The sequence below is a fragment of the Arachis duranensis genome, chromosome 6 (assembly GCF_000817695.3).
Source record: "Arachis duranensis cultivar V14167 chromosome 6, aradu.V14167.gnm2.J7QH, whole genome shotgun sequence".
Lineage (NCBI taxonomy): Eukaryota > Viridiplantae > Streptophyta > Magnoliopsida > Fabales > Fabaceae > Arachis > Arachis duranensis.
The window spans coordinates 39,603,332-39,614,253 of NC_029777.3; the positions used below are offsets into that span (position 1 = coordinate 39,603,332).

The 10,922-nt window shown below is 36.0% G+C and overlaps 1 non-coding gene across 1 annotated transcript; it reads right to left on the reverse strand.

Annotated features, from left to right (window-relative positions):
• Positions 1 to 2,164: 2,164 nt before the first annotated feature.
• On the reverse strand, positions 2,165 to 2,272 carry LOC127739922 (small nucleolar RNA R71). Its single transcript, XR_008000664.1, has one exon. It is a non-coding gene; the product is annotated as a small nucleolar RNA R71 (small nucleolar RNA).
• Between the last annotated feature and the right edge of the window lie 8,650 nt (positions 2,273 to 10,922).

Sequence of the window (10,922 nt, forward strand, 5' to 3'; positions counted from 1 at the left end):
TGTAAGGTTTATTACTTGGACGACCCAGTGCACTTGCTGGTTAGTTGTGCGAAGTTGTGACAAAGTGTGATTCACGTTTGAGAGCGCTACCAAGTTTCTGGCGCCATTGTTGATGATCACAATTTTGTGCAGCAAGTTTTTGGCGCCATTGTCGGGGATTGTTCGAGTTTGGACAACTGACGGTTCATCTTGTTTCTCAGATTAGGTAATTTTTCTTTTCAAAAAGTTTTAAAAAATCTTTCAAAAAAATTTTTTCTCTTTTTCGTTTTTCTAAAAAATTAATTTTCGAAAAATCCAAAAAAAACAATAAAATCATAAAAACCAAAAATATTTTGTGTTTCTTGTTTGAGTCTTGAGTCAATTTTTAAGTTTGGTGTCAATTGCATGTTTTAAAAACCTTTGCATTTTTTCGAAAATTCATGCATGTGTTCTTCATGATCTTCAAGTTGTTCTTGATAAGTCTTCTTGTTTGATCTTCCAATTTTCTTGTTTTGCGTTTTGTGTTGTTTTTCATGTGCATTTTTGCATTCATAGTGTCTAAGCATTGAAAAGTGTCTTGCATGTTTTTCTTTTCTTGAAAATTTTCAAAAATAAGTCTTGATGTTCATCTTGATCTTCAAAGTGTTCTTGGTGTTCATCTTGACATTCATAGTGTTCTTGCATGCATCATTGGTTTTGATCCAAAATTTTCATGTTTTGGGTCAAATTTGTGTTTTCTCTCTCATCATAAAAAATTCAAAAATAAAAAAATATATTTCTCTCATAAATTTCAAAAATTTGAGTTGATTTAGTCAAAAATTTTCAAAAACTTAGCTATTTCTTATAAGTCAAGTCAAATTTTCAATTTTAAAAATATTATCTTTTCAAAATCTTTTTCAAAAATCAAATATTTTTCATTTTTATCTTATGATTTTCGAAAATTTAAAAATATTTTTTTAAAATCTTTTTTCTTGTCTTTATTTTATGATTTTCGAAAACTTTACTAATAATTAATGTGATTGATTCAAAAATTTGAAGTTTGTTACTTTCTTGTTAAGAAAGGTTCAATTTTTAAATTCTAGAATCATATCTTTTAGTTTCTTTTTAGTCAAGTAATCAATTTTAGTTTTAAAAATCAAATCTTTTCCAAAATATCTTTTTCAATCATATCTTTTCAAAAATTTGATTTCAAAATATCTTTCATAACTTCTTATCTTTTTAAAAATTGATTTTCAAATCTTTTTCAACTAACTAATTGACTTTTTGTTTGTTTCTTATCTTTTTCAAAACTACCTAACTACTTTCTTCTCTCTAATTTTCAAAAGTTACCTCCCTCTTTTTCAAAATTTTCTTAATTAACTAATTGTTTCAAATTTTAATTTTAATTTTATTTCTTCTCTTAATTTTCGAAAATCACTAAGCTGATTTCCAAAATAATTTTTGAAAACTCCTCTCTCTCATCTTCTTCTATCTATTTATTTATCTACTAACACGTCTCTTCTACTCAAGAATTCGAACTCACTCTTCCCCCCTTGTGTTTGGATTCTTACCTTTTTCTTCTTTATATTCTTTTCTTCTTCTACTAACAAAAAGGAATCTCTCTACTGTGGTAAAGAGAATATCTATTATTATTTTCTGTTCCCTTCTTTTTCATATGAGCAGGAGCAAGGACAAGAATATTCTTGTTGAAGCAGATCTTGAACCTGAAAGAACTCTAAAAAGGAAACTAAGAGAAGCTAAATTACAACAATCCAGAGACAACCTTACAGAAATTTTTAAAAAGGAAGAGGAGATGGCAGCCGAAAATAATAATGCAAGGAGGATGCTTGGTGATTATACTACACCTACTTCCAAATTTGATGGAAGAAGCATCTCAATCCCTGTCATTGGAGCAAACAATTTTGAGCTGAAACCTAAACTAGTTGCTCTACTGCAACAGAACTGCAAGTTCCATGGACTTCCATCAGAAGATCCCTACCAGTTTTTAACTGAATTCTTGCAGATCTGTGATACTGTTAAGACTAATGGAGTAGATCCTGAAGTCTACAGGCTCATGCTTTTCCCTTTTACTGTAAGAGACAGAGCTAGAACTTGGTTGGACTCACAACCTAAAGATAGCCTGGACTCTTGGGATAAGCTGGTCACGGCCTTCTTGGCTAAGTTCTTTTCTCCTCAAAAGCTGAGCAAGCTTAGAGTGGATGTTCAGACCTTCAAATAAAAAGATGGTGAATCCCTCTATGAAGCTTGGGAAAGATACAAGCAGATGACCAAAAGGTGTCCGTATGACATGCTTTCAGAGTAGACCATTTTGGATATATTCTATTATGGTCTATCTGAGTTCTCTAAGATGTCACTGGACCATTCTGCAGGTGGATCCATTCACCTAAAGAAAACGCCTGCAGAAGCTTAAGAACTTATTGACATGGTTGTAAATAACCAATTCATGTACACTTCTGAGAGGAATTCTGTGAGTAATGGGACGCCTCAGAGGAAGGGAGTTCTTGAAATTGATGCTCTGAATGCCATATTGGCTCAGAACAAAATTTTGACTCAGCAAGTCAACATGATTTCTCAAAGTCTGAATGGATGGCAAAATGCATCCAACAGTACTAAAGAGACATCTTCTGAAGAAGAAGCTTATGATCCTGAAAACCCAGCAGTGGCAGAGGTCAATTACATGGGTGAACCTTATGGAAACACCTATAATTCTACATGGAGAAATTATCCAAACTTCTCATGGAAGGATCAACAAAAGTCCCAACAAGGCTTTAACAATGGTGGAAGAAACAGGCTCAGCAATAGCAAGCCTTTTCCATCATTTTCTCAGCAACAAATAGAGAATTCTGAGCAGAGCTCCTCTAGCTTAGCAAACGTAGTCTCTGATCTATCTAAGGCCACTTTAAGTTTCATGATTGAAACAAGGTCATCCATCTGAAATTTGGAGGTACAAGTGGGCCAGCTGAGTAAGAAAATTACTGAAACTCCTCCTAGTACTCTCCCAAGAAATACTAAAGAGAATCCAAAAAGAGAGTGCAAGGCCATTGACATAATTAAAATGGCCGAACCTAAAGAGAAAGGGGAGGACGTGAATCCCAATGAGGAAGACCTCATGGGACGTCTCCAAGACAAGAAGGAGTTCTCTATTGAGGACCTAGAGGAATCTGAGTCTCATATAGAGACCATAGAAATTTCATTAAACCTCCTTCTACCATTCATGAGCTCTGAAAACTATTCCTCCCCTGAAGAGGATGAAGATGTAACAGGAGAGCAAGTTGCTCAATATCTAGGAGCTATCATGAAGCTGAATGCCAAGTTATTTGGTAACGAGACTTGGGAAGATGCACCTCCCTTGCTCATTAGTGAACTAGATACATCGGTTCAGAAAACTTTACCTCAAAAGAGACAAGATCCTGGTAAATTCTTAATACCCTGTACCATAGGCACCATGACCTTTGAGAAGGCTCTGTGTAACTTGGGGTCAGGCATAAATCTTATGCCACTCTCTGTAATGGAGAAACTAGGGATCTTTGAGGTACAGGCTGCCACATTCTCATTAGAGATGGCAGACAAGTCAATAAGTCAAGCTTATGGAATGGTAGAGGATGTGTTAGTGAAGGTTAAAGGCCTTTACATCCCTGCTGATTTCATAATCTTAGACACTAGGAAGGATAAGGTGATAAACCATTATTTTATGGTTTATAATGTGTTTAATTGTGTGGTTTTATCATGATCTTTACCCACTTATTCATATAATTAGCATGCATTTATATTTCCTTCCTAAAATTATTACATGATTAAAAACTTACTTCCTAGAGACTTTTAATTAGGTATTTTTTCTCCTTTATCCCATTCGATGCTGTGATCTGCGTGTTAAGTGTTTCAGGCTTTATAGGGCATGAATGAATTGGAGATTGGAAAAGAAGTTTCCAAAAATGGAAGGAATACAAGAAATTAAGGAGATGACCAGCGAGAAGTGACGCGGCCGCATAGCTCACACGACCGCGCGAAAGAGAGGAAATCGCAGTGACGCGGCCGCATGGCTCACGTGACCGCGCGGATTGGAAAAGCATAAGTGACGCGGAGGCATGGACGATGCGCCCACGTGGGAAAGCAAAACGCCGAATGACACGTCCGCATGAATGACGCGACCGTGTGGCATGCGCAATCTGCAGAATTTCAAAAGTCACTGGCAGAGTTTCTGGGCTGGATTTCAACCCAGTTTTCGGCCCAGAAACACAGACTAGAGCCAGGGAACATGCAGAAATAGAGGAGAACAATTCATTCCACATAATTTTTAGTTTTAGATCTGAATTGGCTCCTCCCCTAGGTTTTTATCACTTGACATTCATAATTAGGATTTTTGGAGGATTTTACTTTTTAGCTTTTGAGAAGAGGCTACCTCCGGTACTAGTCATTATACTTTGCTATTTACTTTTTACTTATTCTTCCATATCATTATTCTCTCTAGAGTTGACATTGGATTGTTTTCACAAGTTATTAATATAGAATAATATTTTTATTTAATCCCTTTTCATCTTTTATTTATCATGTCTTCCTTTAATTCCTTTTTATATTTTATGAGTTCTACATTCACAATGAGCGAGTAGTTCCCTAACTTGATGGGGAGTTTATTGAAAGGAACCCTTAAGTTGGGATGCTTGAAAGGATAATTATAATTGGGTTCATTGTTGGAATGCCCTCTATTTACAGACACTAATCCATTTCAATGAGCGGATTGGGATTGTGAACAGAAACAGCATTCCAACGTGTTTGACTCTCCCTTACCTAGCAAGGGGTAACTAAATAGAGAAATCTTCAATTATCAATTACTCTTGAGAGTACTTCAACAAGAATAGGGCTTCCAACTAATCTACTCCCAGTTAAGGCTTTTATTTAGAATTAATTAAATTCTCTATTTTAATTTCCTGTTTATTAATTCAACCATTTTTGAAAACACCTGATTGATAAAATAGCACATCTCTCTGCAACTCGTTGGGAGACGACCTGGGATTCATACTCCCAGTATTTTAATTTTAATCTTTGTGACAACCCTTTTTAAATTGATAAGCAGATTTTCGGCTGATTAAGGACTGTACTTGTAACGTATTTCTATTAATAATTTCTTAACTTGCCAATTTTCGCCACGTCATAAGGATGAATCCATCATCTTTGGAAGACCCTTCCTAGCCACAGCAGGAGCTGTGATTGATGTTGACAGAGGTGAACTAGTCTTTCAATTGAATGAGGACTACCTTGTGTTTAAGGCTCAAGGATCTTCCTCTGTAACCATGGAGAGGAAGCATGAAAAGCTTCTCTCAATACAGAGTCAAATAGAGCCCCCACAATCAAACTTTAAGTTTGGTGTTGGGAGGCCACAACCAAACTCTAAGTTTGGTATTGAACCCCCACATTCAAATCCTAAGTTTGGTGTTGGGAAGTCCCAACAATGCTCTGAGGATTTGTGAGGCTCCATGAGAGCTCACTATCAAGCTATTGACATTAAAGAAGCGCTTATTGGGAGGCAACCCAATTTTTATTTATCCATATTTTTTATTGTTCTTTTATGTTTTATTAGGTTCATGATCATGTGGAGTCACAAAACAATTACTAAAATTAAAAAACAGAATAAAAAACAGCAGAAGAAACAGCACATCCTAGAGGAAGAGCTTACTGGCATTTAAACGCCAGTAAGGAGCATCTGGCTGGCGTTCAATACCATAACAGAGCATGAATCTGGTGCTGAACACCAGAAACAAGCAGCAGTCTGGTGCTCAAATGCCAGGATTGCACCCTAAGGAAAGCTGGCGTTAAACGCCAGAAACAAGCATGGAACTGTCATTTAATGCCAGAAACATACCGCAGATTGGCGTTGAATGCACAAAACAAGCATAGAGCTGGCATTCAACGCCAGAAACAAGTATCAATATGGCATTGAACGCCAAGATTGCATGCAGAGGGCATTTTACACGCCTCATTGGTGCAGGGATGATAAATCCTTGACACCTCAAGATCTGTGGACCCCACAGGATCCCTACCTACCTCAACTCACCTTCTCTCTTCATCACACAATCCAATAACACTCTTCCCCAAAAACCCTTCACCACCCACATCCATCCACTCTTCCCCATAAACCCCACCTACCTTCAAATTCAAAATCCCTTTCCCATCCAAACCCACCCTAATGACCGAACCTACTACCCTCTCCCTCCACTATATAAACCCCTCTATCCTTCTTCATTTTCACACAACACAACCCTCTCTTCTCCCCCTTAGCCGAATACACACCCATCTCCCTCTCCTTCATGTCTTCTTCTTCTTCTATTCTTTCCTTTCTTTGCTCGAGGACGAGCAACATTCTAAGTTTGGTGTGGTAAAAGCATAGCTTTTTGTTTTTCCATAACTATCTATGGCACCTAAGGCCGGAGAAACCTCTAGAAAGAGGAAAGGGAAGACAAAAGCTTTCACCTCCGAGTCATGGGAGATGGAGAGATTCATCTCAAAGGTCCATCAAGACCACTTCTATGAAGTTGTGGCCAAGAAGAAGGTGATCCCTGAGGTCCCTTTCATGCTCAAGAAAAATGAGTATCCGGAGATCCGACATGAGATCCAAAGAAGAGGTTGGGAAGTTCTGACCAACCCCATTCAACAAGTCAGAATCTTAATGGTCCAAGAGTTCTATGCCAATGCATGGATCACTAGGAACCATGATCAAAGTATGAACCTGAATCCAAAGAATTATCTTACAATGGTTCGGGGAAAATACTTAGATTTTAGTCCAGAAAATGAAAGGTTGGCGTTCAATTTGCCTATGATGCAAGCTAAGAAGATGCACACCCCTACACTAGAAGGGTCAATTTTGATCAAAGGTTGGACCAAGTCCTTACGGACATATGTGTGGAAGGAGCTCAATGGAAAAGAGACTCAAAAGACAAGCTGGTTCAATTGAGAAGACTGGACCTTAAGCCTGTGGCTAGAGGATGGTTGGAGTTCATCCAACGCTCCATCATCCCCACTAGCAACCGATCTGAAGTGACTGTGGATCGGGCCATCATGATCCATAGCATCATGATTGGAGAGGAAGTAGAAGTTCATGAAGTCATCTCTCTTGAATTCTACAAAGTAGCCGAAAAGTCCTCCACCATGGCAATGCTAGCTTTTCCTCATCTTATTTGCCATCTATGCTACTCAGCTGGAGTTGTCATAGAAGGAGACACCTTCATTGAAGAGGACAAGCCCATCACTAAGAAGAGGATGGAGCAAACAAGAGAGTCCGTCTATGGATCTCAAGAGACGCATGAGGAAGCTCATCATCAAGAAATTCCTGAGATGCCTCAAGGGATGCACTTTCCTCCAAATAACTATTGGGAACAACTCAACACTTTTCTAGAAGGATTGAGTCATGATATGAACCAATTAAGGGTAGAACACCAAGAGCACTCCATCATTCTCCATGAGATTAGAGAAGATCAAAGAGCAATGAAAAAGGAGCAACAAAGGCAAGGAAGAGACATAGAAGAGCTCAAGGACATCATTGGTCCTTCAAGAAGAAGATGTCACCATCACTAAGGTGGACTCATTCCTTGTTCTTATTTCTCTATTTTTCGGTTTTTATGCTATATGCTTGTTTATGTTTGTGTCTTTGTTACATGATCATTAGTGTCTAGTGTCTATGTCTTAAGGCTATGAATAATTCCATGAATCCTTCACCTTTCTTAAATGAAAAATGTTTCTAATACAAAAGAACAAGAAGTACATGAGTTTTGAATTCATCCTTGAAATTGGTTTAATTATATTGATGTGGTGACAATACTTTTTGTTTTCTGAATGAATGCTTGAACAGTGCATATTTTTTATATTGTTGTTTATGAATGTTAAAATTGTTGGCTCTTGAAAGAATGATGAACAAGGAAAAATGTTATTAATAATCTGAAAAATCATAAATTTGATTCTTGAAGCAAGAAAAAGCAGTGAAAAAGAAGCTTGAGAAAAAAAGAGAAGTGCGAAAAAAAAAAGAGAAAGAAAAAGAAAAAGCAAGCAGAAAAAGCCAATAGCCCTTAAAACCAAAAGGCAAGGGTAAAAAGGATCCAAGACTTTGAGCATCAATGAATAGGAGGGCCCAAGGAAACAAAATCCAGGCCTAAGTGGCTAAATCAAGCTGTCCCTAACCATGTGCTTGTGGCATGCAAGTCCAAGTGAAAAGCTTGAGATTGAGTGGTTAAATTCGTGATCCAAAACAAAAAGAGTGTGCTTAAGAGCTCTGGACACTTCTAACTGGGGACTCTAGCAAAGCTGAGTCACAATCTGAAAAGGTTCACCCAGTCATGTGTTTGTGGCATTTACGTATCCGGTTGTAATACTGGAAAACAAAGTGCTTAGGGCCACGACCAAGACTCATAAACGTAGCTGTGTTCAAGAATCAACATACTTAACTAGGAGAATCAATAACACTATCTGAACTCTGAATTCCTAGAGATGCCAATCATTCTAAACTTCAAAGGATAAAGTGAGATGCCAAAACTGTTCAGAAGCAAAAAGCTACAAGTCTCGCTCATCTAATTAGAACTAATCTTCACTGATATTTTGGAATTTATAGTATATTCTCCTCTTTTTATCCTAATTGATTTTCAGTTGCTTGGGGACAAGCAACAATTTATGTTTGGTGTTGTGATGAGCGGATAATTTATACGCTTTTGGCATTATTTTTAGGTAAAATTTATGCAAAATTTACTATGAGTTTGTGTGTTTTTCTGTGATTTCAAGTATTTTCTGGCTGAAATTAAGGGACCTGAGCAAAAATCTGATTCAGGCTGACAAAGGACTGCTGATGATGTTGGATTCTGACTTCCCTGTACATGAAATTGATTTTTTGGAGTTACAGAACTCCAAATGGCACGCTCTCAACGGCATTGGAAAGTAGACATCAAGACCTTTTCAGAAATATATAATAGTTCATACTTTATTTGAGCTTAGATGACGCAAACTAGCGTTCAACGGCAGTTCCATGCTGCATTCTGGAGTAAAACGCCAGAAACACGTCACAAACCAGAGTTAAACACCAAAAACACGTTACAACTTGGCGTTTAACTCCAAGAGAAGCCTTTGCACGTGTAAAGCTAAACCTCAGCCCAAGCACACACCAAAGTGGGCCCCGGAAGTGGATTTCTGCACTTAGACTTATTTTTGTAAACCCTAGTAGCTAGTCTAGTATAAATAGGACATTTTACTATTGTATTAGACATCTGGGATTTTATACCTTTGATCACATTTGGGGGCTGGCCATTCGGCCATGCCTGGACCATCACTTATGTATTTTCAACAGTGGAATTTCTACATACCATAGATTAAGGGTGTAGAGCTCTGATGTACCTCAAGTTTTAATGCAATTACTACTATCTTTTATTCAATTCAAGCTTATTCTTATTCTAAGATATTATTCGTACTTCAACCTGATGGATGTGATGATCTGTGACACTCATCATCATCCGTCCCTATGAACTTGTGTCTGACAACCACTTCCGTTCTACAAGCAAAAGCTAGAGTGAATATCTCTTGGATTCCTTAACCAGAATCTTCGTGGTATAAGCTAGAATTATTGGTGGCCATTCTTGAGAATCTGGAAAGTCTAAACCTTGTCTGTGGTATTCCGAGTAGGATTCAGGGATTGAATGACTGTGACGAGCTTCAAACTCGCGATTGTTGGGCGTAGTGACAGACGCAAAAGAATCAATGGATTCTATTCCGACATGATCGAGAACCGACAGATGATTAGCCGTGCTGTGACAAGAGCATTTGGACCATTTTCACTGAGAGGATGCGATAAGCCATTGACAACGGTGATGCCCTACATACAGCTTGCCACGAAAAGGAGTAAGAAGGATTGAAGGAAGGTAGTAGGAAATATGATGCACATTTTTGTGTACGTCAAAATTTGTATTATTGTTGTTCTTCAACACTGTTAAGTCAAAAAAAATAAATGAAACACAAATAATAATTATTCAATTAATTAATCTCATATTTGATTTTATACAATTTTAGTAGTATACTTTCGTAGTTAAAATTTTTTTGTATTGGTTTAGTTTTATTGAATTATTTTTTAAATTATTAAACTAAATTAATGAGTATCTGTGTCATATTATTTAAAATATACCCAGTCATGACTTAAAAATAAATACTATTCAATTTAAATAATAAATAAAACTCTAAATTTAAATATAATTTTAAATTTTCAATTTATTTAAATCGAGTCAAATAGATCTACACAAAAGCATCAAATTTTATATTTTCCCAATTAGTATAGAATTTTATGTATTAATTTAGATTAAATAGTATTAGTATTTTAAATTATGACAGAGTATATCTTAAATAATATTAAATAATTAATTAACCTAAATAGAACATGAAGATTTGAAGATTGCATAGTTTTTATGTAATTTATAGCTTATAAAATATGAATTTAAAAAATCATGTATAGTACAAACTACTTTACTAATATTCTCAACAATGATGATAGTTTAAACTGTATTTCTCATAAAAAAATAGAAATTAAAAAAGTTTCACAATAACGCTTACCAGAAACACAAAAAGAAGCAGACTCATTATCATCAAGTCTTTTTCGTTTTCTTGCCAAAATTATCCTTCATCTTAACCTTGCAACCTTAGATTGTGTGATTGGAGTGAGATACATTATCGTTGTTAAATCACTTATCTACAATGTACTTTTCCCGCAATAATAAGCTACGAATACAAATTTTTAAATTTTAATACTTATCTTGAAGTTAAATTTTAAATATACATTAACTTACAATACTGATTATTTATTGATTAATTTGAGGTATTATTTTTTACTTAAAAAGTAAAAAACTTAATTTTTAAATATGTAAAATTATATTAACAGTAACTTTTAATTCACAAATTAATAATCTAATTAAAAGGGATATATATAT